Source organism: Protopterus annectens, chromosome 4.part1 (assembly GCF_019279795.1).
Source record: "Protopterus annectens isolate FY-2018-M chromosome 4.part1, PAN1.0, whole genome shotgun sequence".
Lineage (NCBI taxonomy): Eukaryota > Metazoa > Chordata > Ceratodontiformes > Protopteridae > Protopterus > Protopterus annectens.
In genome coordinates, this window is record NC_056734.1 from 603,225,623 (window position 1) to 603,246,525 (window position 20,903).

General features: G+C 38.1%; 1 protein-coding gene across 1 annotated transcript in view; it reads left to right on the forward strand.

Annotated features, from left to right (window-relative positions):
* CLCN2 (chloride voltage-gated channel 2) overlaps nt 1–20,903 on the forward strand; it is a 2,181,634-nt gene that overhangs the window by 937,970 nt on the left and 1,222,761 nt on the right.

The following is a 20,903-nucleotide window of genomic DNA, read 5'->3' on the forward strand; positions in this document are numbered from 1 at the left end:
AAGCTTTGTGTCAAAAATATCAGGTAAAAAGGATGGAGAAGGGCCAGTTGCACTTAAAGTCAAGGTACTTGCCCTTAAAATGCAAAGGTGTACTTTGGTAAGCATACAAATCAAAGGAAAACTTGAGTTATTTTACATTAACAGAGAAAATCTAGGAAGCAGTCTGAGCAGAGACATATAAGATAAACAGCCTAGATTGCAGAGAAGTAGCTACATTCATCTCTATTAATAAGTAGCAGAATCAATAACTCACAACTGGCAAAACCATACATTTGTTATGAAAGTGTTTCCACTCATGTGTGAAGATAAATGTGTTATTCTACTATATCTCATTAAGGATATTGAAAAAGCAGGAGGCCATGGCTCATCAACAAAGTCCGTACTTAATGTAATTGTTCATCCATCACTAGGCACCACACTTTCATAAGTTAATCTTAGTCCCAGATAAAAATTGTGTTGTACACAAGTTAAATCTGCATGCAGTATTCTGCTCAGTGGCTGAACAAGACTCTGATAAATACTGCAGCTTGTACTGGAGGTCAGACACCTTCATTTGTTGAGTCCTCTTTTGCTCTTACCTATATCACTCCTTCCCCTGCGTAATAAGTGACCAGCAGTGTTGGTCTTACCACCTTTTCTCTAAATGTCACAACTTACTTATGCAAAAGACTTCAGAACTGAAGGTTGTTTTTTCAGACTGTTTGGAAACTGTTCCTTTACTGGAGGGTGTGCCCTTTAGATGCTGTTTTGGATAGCTTTATTTGTCATGTTCTCAAAAGTGTAGTGCATCTGTGGAAAGGGGTGCTCGGGGCTCTCCCACATGCATGTTGTGTCCTGGTATGCCTAGTGCTCTGGGTACTGAATGTCTGTCTTTCATCCTTTTTAGGGAGGGTTATTTTTGTGCCCCCCCCCCCAATATTCTGAACAGAGGTGGATGTAAGTGATTTTGTCAGAGGTGAGACAAACCATTTTGGGACGTGGTGTCTGCTAATATCTTGTGGGCACAAATATGAACATAAAAGTATTTTCATTACAAATTATTGCACATCAGTCACACCAGAAAATGAAGGGCAGGAAAGAATGCTTCCTTCTGCCACCTTCAGTGGTTCTGATCCAGAGAGACTACCACACACCTGTCATCCCTAATTGTCCAAACAAGGAATTCAAGGGGGCAGTGAACAGTGAAGGAAAGGGGTGTCAGGTAGTGAGCATTTCTAAATAAAAATAAAACACATTTATTTTGGGTTGTGTTATCAATGCAGCAATACCCACAAACTTAATTTTACAATCATAGTATTTCATTCAGGTCTGCAGATGTGCAGAAGACTACCATTTTATTTCTAATCACGACCAGAGACCATGCCATGTTCTTTGTGCTGCCACTAGATATTTTATTTAATCTTGGGAAGCTAACCAAGTTGCATCTTTTCCTTTGGTTAGGGGAGCAAACAGTTCAGTTGTTTAAATGTTGATGGCTGGTATTTACTTTTTGCTTCTCAGTTCCAAGCTCTTTTACCAGAACTGAGCTTACTCAGAGGCAATCTTTACTTGCATGTTGGATGTTTTCTTACAGCGTCTGTACATAGAGTGATTGTAAATGCCATAGAGAACAGCCATTCAAGTTATAGTAGTGAAAAAAATGGATGGAGTGGGTTCTACTTCTTTAGCTAAAATGTGCTACTCTTCTACATATATGAAGAATCCAGAAGAGTGACTGAGGACAAAAGAGCACTGCGTAGTCAGATCTGCTAGAGAGAGGGAGGGGACTGACTCATATGGAGCAGACAAGCATTTCAAATACTGCATGTGTGTGTTGACACAGAATTCCAGAACCAAGCAGGGGATGTCAGGAATATTAATGGAGCAAAATGAATGTGTACTTTGGCGGTACTCTGCAGAAAGTAACTCTAGGGATTTCTGCAATCCTCATTTTGATATATTTCTAAATTGTCTTTTGTTCTCATAGTGTGTGTATATATATATATATATGTGTATGTGTGTGTGTGTGTGGGGGGGGGGGTACTTCCTGCCAGCACAGGACGTGACATATTGGGAGGGCATAGTTGGCTCCATGCCACTCCAGTTCATTTTCCTTCCTCATATATTTTGGATCTTTTTCCTTCCTCATATATTTTGGATCTTTGTCCTAATAAGCCTTCAGAGCATTCCTGTGTTCATAAGTGCAAACTTTCATATTCAAATACTAGGGTAGCTGTCCTAGTGGGCCATTTTAAACTTAGACAGTTTTTCTCAAAGGTGAGAATCAAACCCTTTGCCTTGTATTTGTGAGGCAAATTGCCTAACCATTATGCCAACCCCTAACAGATCATTAGCTGGGACTGCCTGCAGCACTTGCATCAGCTGCATGGGAGCAGAGCCAGGCATGTAGCATTATTATAAGAGCCAGAGATTCATAGGCAAGTACTAGCCAATCAGTTTACTGACCACTACACTCCTAGCCAATAACCCCATATTCTAAAGTTCCTTTCAGCCTTAAGAATTGCAGTAAAAGATAGACCCGGGGAAAATTTGAGGCTGTCTATCCAATTATCTAGATTTACATAGGAAATACAGTGAGGAGCTCAAGGCCTACCTCAGCTCTCTTAATATAGTGTCTGTGGAGAATGCCCAGCATGGGCACTGACAGTAGTGTCTTTTGTCAAGTCTCACGCTGCTGCTAGAATGGGAAGATAGAATAACTGAAGACTAAAGATCAAATTCACGTTTATTAATGTGCATGTATGAAAAGGAAGAGTAAAACCTCAAATGCAGAAATAAATACTGAGATCAAAAAATATGATCATATAAGGCAGCAAGTAAAAAGCAACAGTGATCAATTAATATTAAAGTGTAAGATGCGTTAATATACAGGGAAATGCATGGCAATAATATGGGAGTCAGCAGTTCTTATTAAGCACCTAGGAGCTATAGGCAGGTATGTAAGGACTGCTTAAAGCCATTAAATGTGGGGAACTCACTCAGCCACCTAGGTGAATGTTCCAGAAGTGTGGCCCTTGATAAGGAAAGACTTAAAATCCCAATAACTTGACCTGCACTTCTGGCAGTGCCAGTAGCCCTGGCTGGATGTGCACAGGATGTGAGGCAAACAGTATCATGCAAGGGGATCTCACTCATTGGGACAACTCACATCACTCAGGGTCAGATAAACCTAGACTAGAACCTTAAAAATAATCCACTTATGAATAGACAGCGGATGAGACTTGCGCAAAATCAGTGTAATGTAATGATAATGTAGTGCCCTACCGAGTAGCTGAACAATAAGCTGTAAGAATTATTTGTGCATAGAATGCTTTATTGTTGTGTCCTTACACACATATACATACATACTGCAAGCTGATGTTTCAGCTGTACACGGTAAAGTGGATTTAATGGATTAGTGTGGAGGCCGTCTGTAGATATAACTGGCTTAGCCTGCTCACGTTCAATCACTGTTAAACAGTAGTCACTGACATGGCAGGAGTATTGCCAAACAGTGTATTTGATAAAATTAGTGTAAATGTAGTATTGCTGTCACTTATACAGGTGTGTGGGGGTATAGTGTCTTTAAGAGTAACACATTGGCTATAATTCCTCTCACAAGTATTATCAGTATTGTACATAAGCAGCTATTGTTAGTGGCCTAGCAAGATGTTTGTGAAAAAAAAAATAATCCCGGACACAATGGCATGAGTACTGTTGCCATCTCACACTGTATACCACTGGCTAAGTTCTTGGCTAAAGTAACTTTCTAATTGGCCAAGAGTGCATTGTAATAACTGTGCTTCTTCTGTTTGGAGTCTGCATGGCCTCCTTGTATATTTGTAGGTTTATCCATGTGCTCTGGCTCTCTCTAACACCAGAAAAACAGAAGCTGTATGTGAGCTGGCATTCCCCAATTTGCCTGCCACGCAAGCGCATGTGTGTGTGTGTGAAGAATAATCCATATGCATAACTCTCTTGTGGGTAGCAGTAATAAAAAGACAGTTAACAAATCATTGTTTTTCAAAAGTAAGGCAACAAATAAATTACAGAAAAGCCAGACCATAGCCTGTGCCTTAAACTTCATGTAGTCAAATACTGCCTTCCTCAGTGGTGTATGCAGGAGATCGCTGTAGTGTGTGTGTGTGTGTGTGTGTGTGTGTGTGTGTGTGTGTGTGTGTGTGTGTGTGTGTGCGTGCGTGTGTGTGTGTGTGTGCATGTGTGTGTGTGTGTGTGTGTGTGTGTGTGTGTGTGTGTGTGTGTGTTTGGGGGGGTAATGTGATCATTAGTACTTTACTGTTCCTTACAGTCAAACCTCTGAGATGTGCACAGAATGGCCCTGTAGCTTGTATTGGGGCAGTGAACAGTGTCGTCATTTTTTTAACTTTCTTGACAAACCTCAGAGGTGTGCACAGAAAGCCACCATAGCTTGCCTAGTGATAATGTATTGTTTAGGTACAAGTTGGAATGCAATGCTATCATTGTTTTTTCAATTTCCTGACAATTAAACATTAGATGCATATACAGATTGTTATTTTTAAGGGGGTAGGAGTAGAAAGTCATGCTGTTATATGTAGCTGACAGCAATAGGTTACAATACGTTACTTGTTCTATTTGTTCTTTTAATTTTTTTCTCAAAGTGGCATCCAAGTGATACATAGAAGATGGTTGTCTTTTAGGGGTTTGGGTGAAGAAGCATGCTGTTTGTATGTTTGGTAGCAGCTACTTGAAATATGTGATGGTGGCTATGCATGCCTTCATCCCAATCTAACAGAAGGTGACTATTGTTTTTTGTGGGAGGGTCAGGTAGGGAGGAGGCATTATTCCCATATTCACTTTATGCAGCCTCACAAACCTGTGTCTTTTAGTTTGTCAAACACTACGTATTTCTTCTTTGGAAGAAAAAAATAAGACTGAATTTCTTTGCTCACTGACGTGTTTTTTCCTCAGGCAATTTTTGAGTCCAAGAGTTGGAAAATTGCTCTTTAATGTGTCACAGAGTATCTGTAATAGCATGGCTTCTGGTGGCCAGGCACCACCCAGACCCTCAAACTGATTTTGCTGCTTATTCCACAGTTATTACAGTGCACTCTTGGCCAATTAGGATGTGTGCAAAGAATGGAAGAAAAAGCAAAGTTGATACTGAATTTCTTTCTTTAGTCTTGTCTTTTTTTTTTCTTAAGGGTATTACTGAATCAAAACATTAGAAAAAAAACTCTTAAATGCACTTCAGGATACCAAGAACACCCAAAGCTTCTTGGGGTCTAGAAGCTGTCGTACCACTAGCTTACTTCAGTCATTTTCTCCCTCATGCAGTCGTCCCCATTTAGGTTGTGTTCAAGGAATCCATGAAAAAAGCAATGCTGAAGAGTAAATTACTTTCCTTAGCTATGTTTTTCTCAGGTCACCGTTGAATCAAAAGCTTGGGAAAAAATTTGAAATGCACCTCTGAACATTGGGAGGAACACCCATGGCTTCGGGGGCCACCCCCTGCTTAATTATGTTATTCCATCACACTTAATACAATGTAGTCTGGCTTAGTTTGTGTGTTGAAAGGATGCAGGAAAAAGTTGAAGAATAAGACAAAATGTGAGAAAATGTAGAAAAAAGTAAGTTGGATGATGTGGGAAGATATAGGGGGCACTGAGGTGTGTGTGTGTGTGTGTGTGTGTGTGTGTGTGTGTGTGTGTGCGTGCGTGCGTGCGTGCGTGCGTGCGTGTGTGTGTGTGTGTGTGTGTGTGTGTGTGTGTGTAAAAGCATGGTGAATATCATTTTGTAAAACAAATAGTAAGAAAAAATTTTACACATTACTGTATGACATATGTTTTCTCCCTGCACCCTCTAATGTAATATAATCTATCCCAGAGTTAGTGTTTCTAGGGAAAGTGAAACTTGCCCACCATGTATTATTGTTGCCAGCGCCATACTGTTAGCATGGAGGGAAATGTCATAGAGTTCCTGCTGTGAAGATGGGCTTGTAAATGGTCATTGATTGATGAGAACTCTACCCTGGTAAACAAAGTTAAATAAAATAAATGGATAAAAAGATGAGCTTTTGTTGTTCTGAAATATTTTTGTTGTTGTTGAAGGTGGAATTGCACACATGTAACTAAGTTGTACTGTGTTTCTTCAACTGTTTTGCAGATGTTGTATTTTTCAGCATTAACTCGCATTGTCATGCCTTTTAAATCCCTTATTCATTATGGTGACGTGTCGTCCTTGATTATTACTGTTTATTTCTTGGTAGGCACTACACTGCTTCTTCTTTTCTTGCTGATATGGGTGCCCTTCCTTCCCGCTGCACTATCTTTAGACTTGACATTAATTTGGTTTGCTCCTGAAATTGCACTCTGAAGAATGTGCCTCCAGCATGAAATCTGATGGGTAGATTATGTTGCACGGTACATAAAGATATGGGTAGCTTTCAGTACGTTAAATACAATTACACTGATACTGTGGGTACTTTTCTCTCATGCTTTTGTACACGAATACGCCACACAGTATTAATGTTTGTTAGAATCTTCCAAACTGCATCACTTCTCTTCCTGTACAGTAACCACTGGTTGCTGCAAAATCAGTCGTGCCCTCTGGGGAAGAGTGCACACTGGGGCCACTATTCTGTTTCAGCAGCCAACACAGACTAAACTGGTGAATTTGTTGGTATCAGAAGCATTAGTCCTGTCAGCAGGCTAACATGAAACGTTAACCTTGAAAAGGCCCCATGAACAGAGCTTGGGTCTTTATATCCATACATAGTTTACTGCCATAGTGGCATCCAGTATCATGTTTCAATGGGCTCAGAATTCTCAATGGATGGCCTTCCTGTCCTAAAGATAACAGGTCATTGTCAAGCAATGCTCGCATGTGGGAAATCATTGATAAAGTTCTGTAAGCCTGAACAGAAAGAGAGGGTATGTCAACCTCTTTATCTGTGCTGCAGTTGAAAGAAAATATTGTGCCATTCTCCCTTAACCACCAAAAAATGCAATCATCCTAGCTGCCATCTAACCACTAATCTTCACTATGACTAGGATAAAGCTTCTGTACTTGTAGATGTTATGTTAATGGAGGGGGGAAATGCTCACTTTTTCTAACACCTTGTTTGGTTGTGTGATGACAATAACTTTGTGAAGAGCTGTGGATGGGCAATATATTGTACAAAATACCATTTTCACTGAAAATGCCATATTTCCAAAGAGAGAGAGAGAGAAGGTTGGTGTTGCATGTTAAAGAATTTGATTTGTAGCCTGGATTTTTGTTCATTAGGCACTGCATTTTGGCAGAATATACTTTGCATTCTAAGCCTCTTGTTGAACCATATTTTTATTTTATTGTTTACAGTTAGAGTACGTTTTATTCCTTTTTTACTTATATTCAGTATTAAATAGTGCATATTAGGAGGTCCCAGAATACCAAAATGCTTTCCAGTCATATGATGATTAGGAGAGATGCACTGCCTGGAGAATTTGCTACACCATGGTTTTTATGTATTTAGGTATTTTATACTTGTATGATAAATGCAGAAACTATAGTACTGCGTTTCATTTTACTTTGTGTGTTACAGAAAGAATTATTGAATGCACTACTACATGTATACTCCTCCTCTTAAGCTGGATAAAGAACCATAAGTCACAGATGCCTAGTTTCAGAGATGAATTGGGGGCTGTGCTCTGTTCAGTTGGCTTGCTGAGAGATGCACAGTAGTAGAGATCAAACTTGGGTAAAATACTATAGCAATAACCCACGCCTGGGTGTGGGTAATGCGTGATTTACCCACGGTTGGCGTTGTTTGCCCGAGGGACCAAACAAAGACAACCATGGGTAAATCCCGCATTACCCACACCCAGAAGTGGGTTATTGCTATTATACTATGACATTATTTAAGAAAAGAAATAATTACTTTTCTTAAATAATGGCATTGTATAATGCCTCTTTGCTGCCCCTCCGCAGCTGTCTGGTATCCGCAGCAATTCTGATGTACTGCGCATGCCTATGCAGTATATCAGAGCTGAGGCCAAAAGCAACGGAGAATGTCCGTTGCTTATTTTAAAGCTGTCTCACTATGGTAAACCCATTTAACATAGCGAAACAGTAAAAAGCAATGGAGATCTTACTTTCTCCGTTGCTTTTTTTTTTAAATCTGTCTCGCTATGTAAATGGGTTTAACATAGCGAGACAGCTTTAAAATAAGCAACGAACATCTCCGTTGCTTATTTTAAAGCTGTCTCGCTATGTTAAACCCATTTAACATAGCGAGACAGGTTTAAAAAAAGCAACGGAGAAAGCAAGATCTCCGTTGCTTTTTACACACTGTGTTGCTATGTTAAAGGAGTTTAACATAGCGAGACAGCTTTACAAAAAGCAACGGAGATCTCCATTGCTTTTTTTAAACCTGTGTCGCTATGTTAAACTCTTTTAGCATAGCGAGACAGTGTTTTAAAAGAAACTTATACTAATGGAAAAAGTCCGGGCGACCGGACCTTTTTCCATTAGTATAAGTCGATTTACAACGTGCACGCTGGCCAATCAGCGTGCACATTTTGGAATATTAATGGGGGGTCATGGTATAATTCTGTTTTCATTAACCCACAACTACAGCCCCAAACATTGACTAGTGAAGGAGTCAGTAAGGAATGGCAGTTGTTGAATCCTTATCTGCGGTACTTATAATGAGACCCCTTTGTCAAGCTACCTGTTGGAGGGCTTGTCATGTACTGGAGGAATCAAACATTCAGTGTCCCGCTATTCATCTGCTAAGTGGAAGAATGTCAGTGGTTGGCATGGGTCCAGCAAACAGATGATTCTTAGCAGATGTTGAAATGCCTGAAACTTTAATGATAATGAGAAGTGAGTTAGCGTGTGCTGTTACATCACTCCACTGTCAGGGTATTCTAGTCTGTAGGAGATCCTGCACATCAGATTGGCCTCAGGTGAACACACTGTACATTTGTGGAGTGATCCGTCTCATGCAGAGCGTTGTTAGGCTTGGCATTCAAGCAGCAGCAGGTGGGCCGTGCATTTGTTGGTGGTGTGAAGGGTAATTGGGTGTGTATGCTGATGGTGTGTCAAGGGTAACTAGGTGTGTATGCTAGTGATGTGTGAACGGTAACTGGTGTGCACAGTGGAGGGCAGTGAAGATGAGAACCACCCACAGGGCAAAACATTATGCTAGATTAAAATGAAGGGTTTTTAAAATAGTGATATTTTAAAATGTAGAAACCGAGATGAAGCAACTTCATTATAAGCTGGGTTTGATGACATGCAACTTAAACTGATAAAATGTTACAAAGTCGGTATTTTTCCAACATAATTATTCATAAAATATTGCTTATAGTAAGGTGCAGCATTGACTTTCTGTTGACACATTATTTTAATTCGTATCAGAGTGATATGCACCCTAGTTCTGAAAAACAAGTTATATCTGTTGCCGTACCATATTAAACCTCATTTACTTAGTTAATGCTTTTCAGGTAAATTTTTCTTCCCTTTCTTTTTGTTCTATACATGCTGATTTTGTAGGCTTTCCACTGTTTTCCTCGTTTTAATGATGTTTCAAATATCACTGAGTTCTGACTTATCTGTGATCTTATGAAGCATATTTACTTACAGGCAGGTGTTGTTATTCAGGATGCCTGTTCATTTACTTATGTGATAACTTGTGAACAGTTTGGTCCTTAATGTAATAATTTTTGTATTCCATAGGCAGAATACAATATCTTGATGTGTGATGTACAGACGTGGCAGTACATTATATTAACAATGTATTGATAGGAGTTCAGAGAGAAACTAGAAGTGAAGTATATTTAGCAGAAGTTTAAAAACCGTGAATACTACAACATGCGCTCAAGCAATAAGATTCAACTGTACCTGCACACACTGCGTTATCTGTACAGATTTGTTTGAATGTTTATTTTCCTTTTCTGCAATGTTTCTTTGTAGTACTGTACACACATTGAATATGATGACTTGATGTGGAAATGTATAGCTAATGTTCTGCATGTAGCATATCCAAGTAATATATCTTACTTGGTCATGGAAAAATCAAGATTGATCAATTAATCTATTTAATTAAGTCGAATCAACCCAGTAGCTAATTTTCAGATGCCACTTTATAACATAAATAAAATAAAATGTCAGTATAATAATTAAAAAAGTATGTGCCAGTAATAGAGTAACTGTAAACTGTAGCATTTGCTTATTACTAGTGCAGTTAAGATTAATTACAAATGTCTGACAGACACATTTTTATTAATGTAGATAGCAGTTAGTTGTTCATTTTGACAAATAGATGCTATATTCTCCTTGGGACTTGAGGTTCAGGTGGATTAAATTCCATAATGCTGGCTGACCGTGAGAAAAGATTTACCTACATCAGTGTGTATTTGCTAGTTTATTTGACTTCCTCTTTTGTATGCACTTAGTTGCTGTAGGTCAGCTTCTATGGATCTGTTTTAGCTTAATGTCTCTGGTGCACCCCCTGGAGGCTTGAACCTCTCCATATGCAGGTCAGGAATGGGGAGTGGATTGGACAGGAACAGATGCTTTTCTGTGTGTCAGGGACTTTTTTTGTATGCCCTATCTGGGCAGAGTTACTGAAGTTGTGCATATCACTGCACATGGGGTACCCTTTATGGCAGATTTATTTAAAGGTGATCTTTGCATGATTATAGCACTGCCCCCATCACCTGGTACATGTCAATCTACAGTGCACTGCCCCAATCACCTGGTACATGTCAAGCCACAGGGCACTGCTGCCCCCATCACCTGGTACATGTCAACCCACAGGGCACTGGCGCCATCACCTGGTACATGTCAACCCACAGGACAATCCCCCATCACCTGGTACATGTCAATCCATAGGGCACTGCCCCCATCACCTGGTACATGTCAATCCATAGGGCACTGCCCCCATCACCTGGTACATGTCAATCCACAGGGCACTGCCCCCATCACCTGGTACATGTCAATCCACAGGACACTGCCCCCATCACCTGATACATGTCAATCCACAGGCAGAAGCCTTACCCTTCCTGTCCAGCTACTGCAGCACCCAAGCTGCTAATCAGACTCTGGTTATCTGGGTCACAGTCAGGGCTCCTAAAGTATTCTGAAGACTAATGAGGAATGTGCGTGGTAAAGAAATTGTCAATAGAAGGCCTTACGTGTGCATTTCAGGGCTTGCTTTAAATGAGTCAGTAGGGGAACAGTGATGGAGATGAAGATATTTAACAGTAATGAAGACAGTCCAGCTTTAAGTATAATATGTAATCTGTTTGCTTTTAAGGGTTGGATAGTCGCACTTTGTATAGGTGAGGTAGGCATACATATGTAGAATTTCTGTATTAGTATTTGAAGTCAGTCTAAGATCTGGATGAAGTAAGCAGGACTCCATAATTCAGGATTGGCAGAAGCAAACCCTTTCCTGTAGTGTTTCTACCTTCAGGTGTTAAGAGATGACTATAATAACCACTGTTGTATGCTATCCATGCAGCAAAAAAACAATAACTATCCAAAAAAACTACATGCTGTCCAGATCAAGTATATACGCCATCCATTTATTAGAGAAACTTAAAAGTTAAGCACTTTTGTCCACTCAAGAACTTCATCAGAAACTGATACTATTAGATATCACATGACTTGTACACATCCTGAGACATAATTCATCCAATCACTTTACACCCTTGGTGCAAACTCATTTAACTCTTAAGCATCCATCATGTGCAAAAGTTAGTCATTGACAAAGAGATAAAAGTTGATGGAAATAAGTAAAATAATAATAATAAAAACTGGAGTCATGTAATGTTATTACCTGAACATATATTAAAAAAGCATTTCAAAAATGAGTCTATTATAATAACATTGTATGACTCCAGTTTTTTATATTATTATTACTATTTTACTTATTTCCATTAACTTTTATGTCTTTGTCAATGACTTTAACTTTTACACATGATGGATACTTGAGTTAAATGAGTTTGCACCAAGGGTGTAATGTGATTGGATGAATTATGTCTCGGGATGTGTACAAGTCATCTGATGTCTAATAGTATCAGGTTCTGATGAAGTCCTTGAGTGGATGAAAGTGCTTAACTTTTAAGTTTTTGTAATAAATGGATGGAGTATACCCTTGACCTGAACAGCGTGTAGTTTTTTGGAAGATGACTATAATACTTTTCAGTCAAGGCTCAACTAAATTAAAATTGAGAAGAAATTGAGCTGCTGACCAAGGCAATACTCATGGTATGTGAGATGCTGAACAGATTGTAAAGTACCTATTAATGAAGACGGGGACAATCCAGTGATGACGGACATGAAATGAAAGTTCAGCTGTACTAAACAGCCTGGCAATTTTAAGCATTTCGTAACTTTATAATTGTTTACCCACGTCTGATGTGCTTACCCACAAATATTATACAAGCATTATGCTATTATTATACAATTATTGATATTGCTGTCATACAATAGTATTAAAAAAGACATCTAAGCATTTTCAGTAATGGCATACAAATAGGAACTTCATTTTTGTTTCATTTGCTATAACTAAGGAAACAGTTTGGGGAGGATTTGCTTATGTAGAGTACATGCCTTTTATGAGTACTTTATATATATTAATAGTGTCTTTTATATGAATACCTTGTATTTTTTTTCTTTTTTAACTTTAGATGTTTGCAGGTATGCTACTTAATAGCATGTATTTCATCGATGATGCCCGTTAGACATTAGCGCTCATTTAAGGACCACCTACTATTAGGCAGATGTAGAAGAGAAGTATCAGAGCAACACATTTAGTTTGCATTTTAAACGCAGTAAAATGGGTCTATCTTTCACAGTACAATCAGTAGAAAGAGACTGGGGCTCTATACTTGTAGTTTGATTTCCTTGTTGGGGGCCATATGCTTATAAGTTAAGTAATGTATTACTGTGTGCAAAAAAAAAGTGGGAGGTAACACTGTATGATTTTACTAGAAAGTTGGGCTGATAGGAGGAGTTTGGGTTTGGAGAAGGATATCCAAGCTGTTTTCCCTGTCTTTGTTCTCTTTGTTTACTCTTGTATCAGCAGTATAAGAAAAGGACATATCTGTAAAGCACATTGATGAATTTTATTACTTATTTCGTCTTTGCAACGTTTTATTTATTAGCAGGGAGTTTCACTGTCCATCACTGGCAAGTTTGTAAAGCAAGTGTGGGCTTGGCTATGCAACAGTTGTAGGGAACTAAATGAGCTGTAAGGTATACTTTTAAAGAAGGTGAGCATTTGTTAATTCATGAGTACAGTAAAATTTTAATCTTCTCTTGAAGATATTACATTTACCTTACTCACATGTCCTAATCCTAACCCTACACATTAAATTATGAAAACCACTTTCCCTAACATTATCACTATTCAGACAAATTTGGTCTGAAACGATTGAGCGTTAGGGTTAAATGGTTGAAAAGGAGACTTTTTATTTTCCTTTTTTTGATCGCTAGATGTTCACCCCCCCCAACTATTGACATCAAGGTTTTGTGCATCAATGCTTGTGCATTTTATTTTCTGTGGGTATCTACTTGTCTGTGATGGGTTGTCTCTCACATTCTTTATCCACAAGGATATTTTGCATGGATGTTGGATATTTTATTCACAGAGCAGTTAAAATGAGATGCGTTGTGATTGGAGAGAACACTTGGGACCTTATATAGTACTCCAGCAGTGAGCTGGTTCTTTGCAATAAGTGAGATAGATTTTTGACATTGACCTAGTGGTTGTCCAGGTGTTTAAAAAGCTAGTAGTTTGGAAGAGGACTGGAAAGGTATTGGCAGCTTCCCAAGTTTTCTATGTACTGGTCCTTAGCATTGGAGCACACTCTCCAAAACTGATAATGTAGGACTTTATCGAAACCCCATGTGGAAGGGTAGTAAGCAGATTTTCTAGTCTTTGGTGGTTTGACACATTCCTGTTAGTCAGCTAGTGTTATAAAACTTAGATTGACTTTCTAGAACAGATGTAGTCCTTTCCCTAAGAACTGCATGGACAAAAGGCCAACATACTTCCGAGAGGAAAGTCATTAACTCGCGTGGTTGGAATGCCACACACTTTATTGCATTCCAGTGTATGTTCTGAAAAATCAACTTAAAAAGCATAAGATAAACAAATGTAGCTATTTGTGAATAATAAATGTATTAAAACTGTACAAATAACGATGTTAGCAAGAAAAGGTATTCATTACAGTACTAATAGTCAGTACATTTATAGTCCTTTCATAAATATTATATCATCTTATAATGCAAACAGACCTGGAATTATTTTTTTGGTAAGCTTTTACAAATTATCATATTTTGCAAACTGTAGAACCTAGGCATATATTGTTAGAATATTTTTGCTAACCAGACACAAGCTTTCAAATGGTAGCAATAAATCCCTATCTGAGTGCATGTTTATTGAGATATTTGCAGAAATATGAAACATATGCTTTGATTGCATGATTAGCAATACAACTTACCATAAATATTTCTCACAATGTACAGCTTACAGAGCAAATATCCATGACAATTTTTTCATAAAGTCTAAGGTTTCATCTGATTCCATTCCATGCAATAGTTTGTAACTCACATTTTAAAATATTAAGTACATGTGTTTATTTTCATAATTATAGCAACAAACTAGCATTATCTCCAGATTAGTGTGATATACCAACATTGGCAAAGAATTTTCCTGTCTCCTACCATGTCATTTCACACTATACCCCTCAACTGTATGTAGAACTCTGTTATGAAAATATGAACATAAATATGAAATTATGAATAATAAGGGACAAACGGTGATTCATTTCTCTACTGCATGACATCCTAGATTACCAATCTTAGTGTCACTGATATTTGCATACAATCATGGCATTCATTTCTGTTTCTTTGTGCTTAGCGCCTGTTCAGAACTCATTGTAAGCACTAAATAAGCTACAAATTACTACAGCACTCAACTTTCCTCACTTGTCTAGAGGAAAACAGTTTTTAGTATTTAATAAATAAGCACCTGTCCAGGCATGTCTAAGGGTCAGCTCCTGGTGTTTTCTCCTGTCTACCTGATGAATCTGGGCATCTTGAGGCAATGCAGCAATTGCCTCATGTACACAGACAACCCTCTCCTCCTACCACCTCATTTCTTGATACCCTGGAAAATATTAGGGTACAACCCAACACCCTAATAATGGGCGATTTCAACTACCCCACCATTAACTGGGAAAACTACTCACCCCACCATTAACTGGGAAAACTACTCATGTACCAACTCTTTTACTCAACATTTTCTGGAATTCATAAATTCCAACACCTTGGATCAACTTATCCACACCCCCACCAGGGACAGCAATATCCCAGACCTGGTCATTACCAATATGGGTGACCGGTGTTCCACACCAGAGGTCAATTCCTCATTGGTCAGATCCGACCACAAGCTAATCAGTCTAGACATCCACATCCCGCCCCCAACCCCATTAGGGAAACCACCGTAAAAAATTTCTCCAAAGCCAACTTCACGCTTCTTAAGACAGAAGTGGCAAGCTTAACAACACCCATGCAGAGGGACAGTAGAGGTACGACTGCTGAATCCTACACAAATGCACTTTATAAGCACTTACACGAGTGCATGGATCGTGCTATCCCTAACAGAACCAAGATGCTATCTTCCAAAACAAGGAAGCCAATCTGGTGGTCCCCTGCCATAAACAAACTCTTCAACAGAAGAAAGAAACTGTTGCAAAAAAAGAGTAAATTTCCATGACTAGAAGAATTCCCTGGTCAGCCTCAGTAAGAAGCTGAGATCCCTCATAAAATCCTCCAAAGCTAGTTATGAAAACAAAATCACCACTGATTCTAAAGACAACCGCAAAACATTTTATAGCTATGTCAAGAATCTCAATGGCAACACTCAGATCTGCTCTGAGTTGCAGCACAATGGCACTAAATATACAGAACCAACTGATATTGCCAACATCCTGGCAGATGGGTTCAGTGCTAACTTTACCCCCCACCCCCACCCCCTAAAGGGGCCATCTCTATACCGGAAGATTGCAAAGTACCTGTAATCATGGCTACACAGGTAAAAAACACACTCTCCAAAGCCAAGAACACCGCATCCATGGGACGTGACAGCATCCTAGGCTGCGGTCTACATGAACTGCAGAATGAACTGGCACCCCACCTAAGCACCATGTTCAATCATAGCCTCACCTCAGGCTTTGTGCCCACTGAATGGTGCACAGCAACAGTTACCCCCCCCTCAACAAAGGGGGAGTCACCATGGACCCCGGGAACTACCGCCCCATTAGCCTAACAAGCCTGGTCTGCAAGTCCATGGAACGTATCATCATGAAACATATAAACAAAGACATTGGTAAGCTCCAAACTCTGGACCCCACCCAGTTTGGGTTTGTAAAAGGCAGGTCATGTCTCCTAAACCTGACTGACTTCTTTGAAGCAGTCACCAAAGCCATAGACGAGGGTAAGGTGGTTCACATAGCCTATCTAGAACTCGCCAAGGCTTTTGACACCATCCCCCACTCTGGAATTATAGATAAACCCACTAAACTAGGTATAAATCCCTATGTCACAAGATGGGTTGCCAACTGGCTCACTAACAGAACTCACACTGTGAAAGTAGCAGACTCCAAATCCGACTTCAGACCAGTAACAAGTGGTGTACCACAGGCTTCAGTCCTGGGTCCTCTCCTGTTTGGTATCTACTTTTCTGAAGTACAGACTAACACAAGAAGGTCTTTGGCTAAAGGAGTTCGCAGATGACTGCAAACTAGGAGCCATAATTGAAACTCGTAATGATGTGGACATCCTACAAAAGTGCCTCACTGAGACAGATGCCTGGTGTCAAAGCCATGGCCTCAAGCTCAATACCAAAAAGTGCATTGTCATCCCCTTTGGTAAAAACTCTGTACCCATGAGCTACCACATAGGTGGTAGTCGACTTAACACAGAAAGTGTGATGAGACCTTGGGACACAGGTGGACAGTAGTCTCTCCTTTGATAATCACATCGCCACAGTAGTCAGGAAATCCTTCTATGTGGCACACCTCATCACAAAACGTTTCTCATCCAGGAAAAAAGTGGTCATTGTTCCCCTCTATTCGTCACTCATTAGACCCATTATAGAGTACAATGTCCCTTTTGGTATGTACCTCACAAGACATCTACAACAACTGGAAAGGCCACAGAAATGCCTCACAAAGAGGATTACTGGCCTCAAACAGATGCCCTGCGCAGACAGTCTCAAAAAACCCCAGCTTCACTCCGTCGCATATCGCCTACTCAGAAGCGATCTCTGCCTAACATACAAAACTATGTCAAACCCACAGCTGTTGGATATGCTTCACTTAAAGACATCCCAATCCCTCCAAGCTACACACTCTAGGGACCTAAACCTTGTCACCATAATAAACAGAACATGCTGGAGGGATAGATTCTTGTCCCAGAGACTTCCCATACTCTGGAATAAACTACCTATCTATATCAAACAATGCTCCTCATTAGCACTCTTCAAGAAAAATCTTGATGATTGGATGGGAAATAGGAAATTCACCCCGGGGATCACCTCTATGGCTCTGCTCGACAGGGGCACAGGAAAATAATTTTCTCGGGTAACAAAAGCCAGGGTACCTTTTTGGCTATGCTTGTATAGGCACTAGGGCCGATAGCCTAGTACCTACCTATGAACCATGCATACATTATGTACCAGTTTTGAAGACAGAAACAAAAACGACTAAACATTGACCCATGACTAAGACACAGTTCATTAACATGTTAAGCACTTTTATTCATTAAGACAGGTAATTAAAAAACAAAACAACAACATATCCACAGAAATCCACAAAAACAAAGTGCAACAAGGTACCAAAGCAATATTTAATAAATTCACTCACGTTCTTAGTGCTTTTGTCCACTACAGACTTGGACTTCATCAGTATAAGGAATGAATGAAACACCACGTTTAAATATAATTTACACAGTAAATACACTTATAGCAAAAAATATTTAAAAACATTTCAAAATATAACTTGACAGACATTTTACATATTATACTGTTACTACTATACTCTCCAGTATATTAAAAAAATCCTTTATCTTTTCTTTGAAAACACTTAAATATCCTGATTTGAATGATCAGATTAATATCGTCTTCATTAAACTTAGTCATCAAGCTTCCTTCGTTCCCAAATTGTTTTTATAGCACACTCCTCTATAATCACATGGTTGATGATCCAGTGCACTAAATAAAAACTTATTTTCATTCCCGCGCAGATACAAGTACATTTGTATAAAGCGTTGTTGTCATTACAATTCATGATAGCATAGCTGTGTTCTTTAATTCTTGCACTTTTTTTTCAAAAAACTTTTTATTGACTATTTAGTAATATAATATGACAAACAAAAAAAAATACACCATGAAAAATGATCATACCATATAATAATAGAAGTTAGAAGTTGTATGAGTTCACTTTTGTTGATAAAAGTATATAATCCATTTCGTGTGAGTAAAACCTTATATAACTATATACGATATTTACAAAAGTTAACCGAAATGCAAAACACTATTTAAATACTTGTGCTACTATCAAAGAAAATTGTGAAAGACAGTTATGAATACATCAAATTATGCTATAAAATTATAACAATAGAAATGAAAAAGGATTTATAAACAGTTGATAATGAGTAAAACTTTTTCTAATACTTTGTTGATAAGGGCCAATTTTTTGGGACTTTTCACCAATATTTTCTGTGCAGAAATATATGAATAAGCCAAGGATTGGAAATTCTCCCAATTTAGTTTGGTGCGATCAAACCAGTTTTTGGTGATATAAAACTTTATAAGCATGCATATGTATATTATTACTTGTATATCTAACCTAGAAAGAGATATTTGGGGGATATGAAGGATTGCTAGTTCCCATGATAAAGTGGATTTCTGATATCCCATTTTCTGCAGACGAACCTTCAACAAGGTCCAAAGTTTATGTGTGTGATGACAAGACCATATAATATGCATAAGATCAGCGTTAGCAGATGAGCAACATGAGCAAGAAGCGGATTTGCTGGAATTAAATTTATTAAGTTTGTTAGGGGTGTGGTATGCATTATTGTTTATCATTAATTGGGTATAATAAAGTTTCTTAAAGGGTGAAAATTTAAGAGTCGCATTGATAGCAGAGATTTTCTGATTCATATTTAAATGTGAGTTATATTTATCCCAGTATTTAGAAAAAAGACAGTCTGACTTATGGATTATATCCATAAAGAAGCTGTATGATTTAGATAACATTTTCACTGAAAGTGTCAGAGTTTGAATTACCATGCCCAAGCTGATGAAATCCTGATTTTTTGGTAGAATATGGGCATATTTATCAGTGATAAGATCTCTTAGCTGACGAAGAATAGTGAAGTATTTACCTCTGACTTTGAATATATTACATAAGCTTGTTAAGGTTACATCTTTATGTTTCAGAATATCCCATATAGTATGATTTTTTATTAGAGGGAAATCTGAGAGGTTGATCATATTATTATTCATTCTAATATTAGGATTTAGGTGAAGGGGTTGTAATAGTTGGAAGGTATCATTTAAATTACTATATTCTAGTAATTCTTGAAAAAGTTTAAACTTTTGTTTTAAGGATTTGGGAATTTTAAGAGTATCCATAGTTTTCATAGATAGAAATGGAAGGATCATCGATTGAAATTTTTTGTTAAAATGTATTGGTGCCACATCTTGATCCAATTAGGGAGATTTTTATAGTTTTCAATACTCACATTAGTAATAGATAATAGTTTATTAGCTGAAATAATTAAATAGTAAAGATGAAAGTTTGGTAAACTTAGACCCCCTTTACTTTTAGGGAGCAATAGCTTGGAGTATGAGATCCTAACTGATTTAGGAAACCAAATAAATTTAGCTAATTCCTTGTGTACCTTAGAGAAAAAAGTTTTGGGAATCATTTGGTCTGTGGAGTTAAATTGGAATATAAGTTTAGGGAGAATATTCATTTTAATTATCGCAGCCTTGGATAGTAGAGAGAAATTAAGTAGTTCCCATCTGCGTAGGTCAAGAACAATTGATGCCCAAGTTTTTGTTAAGTTGTTTTGGAATGTGAAGAGACCATTATGTTCAAAATGAGTCCCTAAATATTTAATACCCTTTGTTATTTGAAAAAAGGATTTAGGGAATAATTGCAAATTTTGAGCTTTAGGGTTAATAGGAAAAATATGAGTTTTTTGGGAATTAAGTTGGTAATCCGAAACTTGTGAAAAATCCATAATAGAGCTAGTTAATTTTTTAAGGTCTGAAGTAGGTGTCTGAAAGTATAGTACTAGATCATCCGCAAAGGCTGATAATAGTATTTTGGTATTCATAATTCTGGGTATTCTGTGAAAGGAATTTTGTGCTATACTTAATAGCAATGGTTCTATGTATATGTTAAAAAGGAAGGGAGATAATGGGCATCCTTGCCTTGTGCCATTAGTGATCTTGATAGGATTAGAGGACTTTCTATTAATATATAAAAGAGTAGTAGAATCTTCATATGAAGTTTTAATAAATTTTGTATATGCAGTTGTTATATTAAAGTGATCCATGGTATTAAAAAGAAAATTCCAATTCACTCTATCAAAAGCCTTTGATGCGTCAAGAATCAGTGCATATATGGGATTATTTTCTGTCTTGGTAAAATGTATTAGTGTATCCAAAGTCAAAGTGTTGTCCCAAGTGTGTCTGTGAGATATAAAACCAGCTTGATCTGGGGATATTATTGATGGTAATATTTTTTTAAATCTGTTAGCTAAGAGAGAAGCTAGAATTTTTATGTCTACGTTGATTAGAGAAATGGGTCTATAGTTATGTGGATCTAATTTTTCTTTATTATTTTTTAAAATTAGTATAGTTTTTG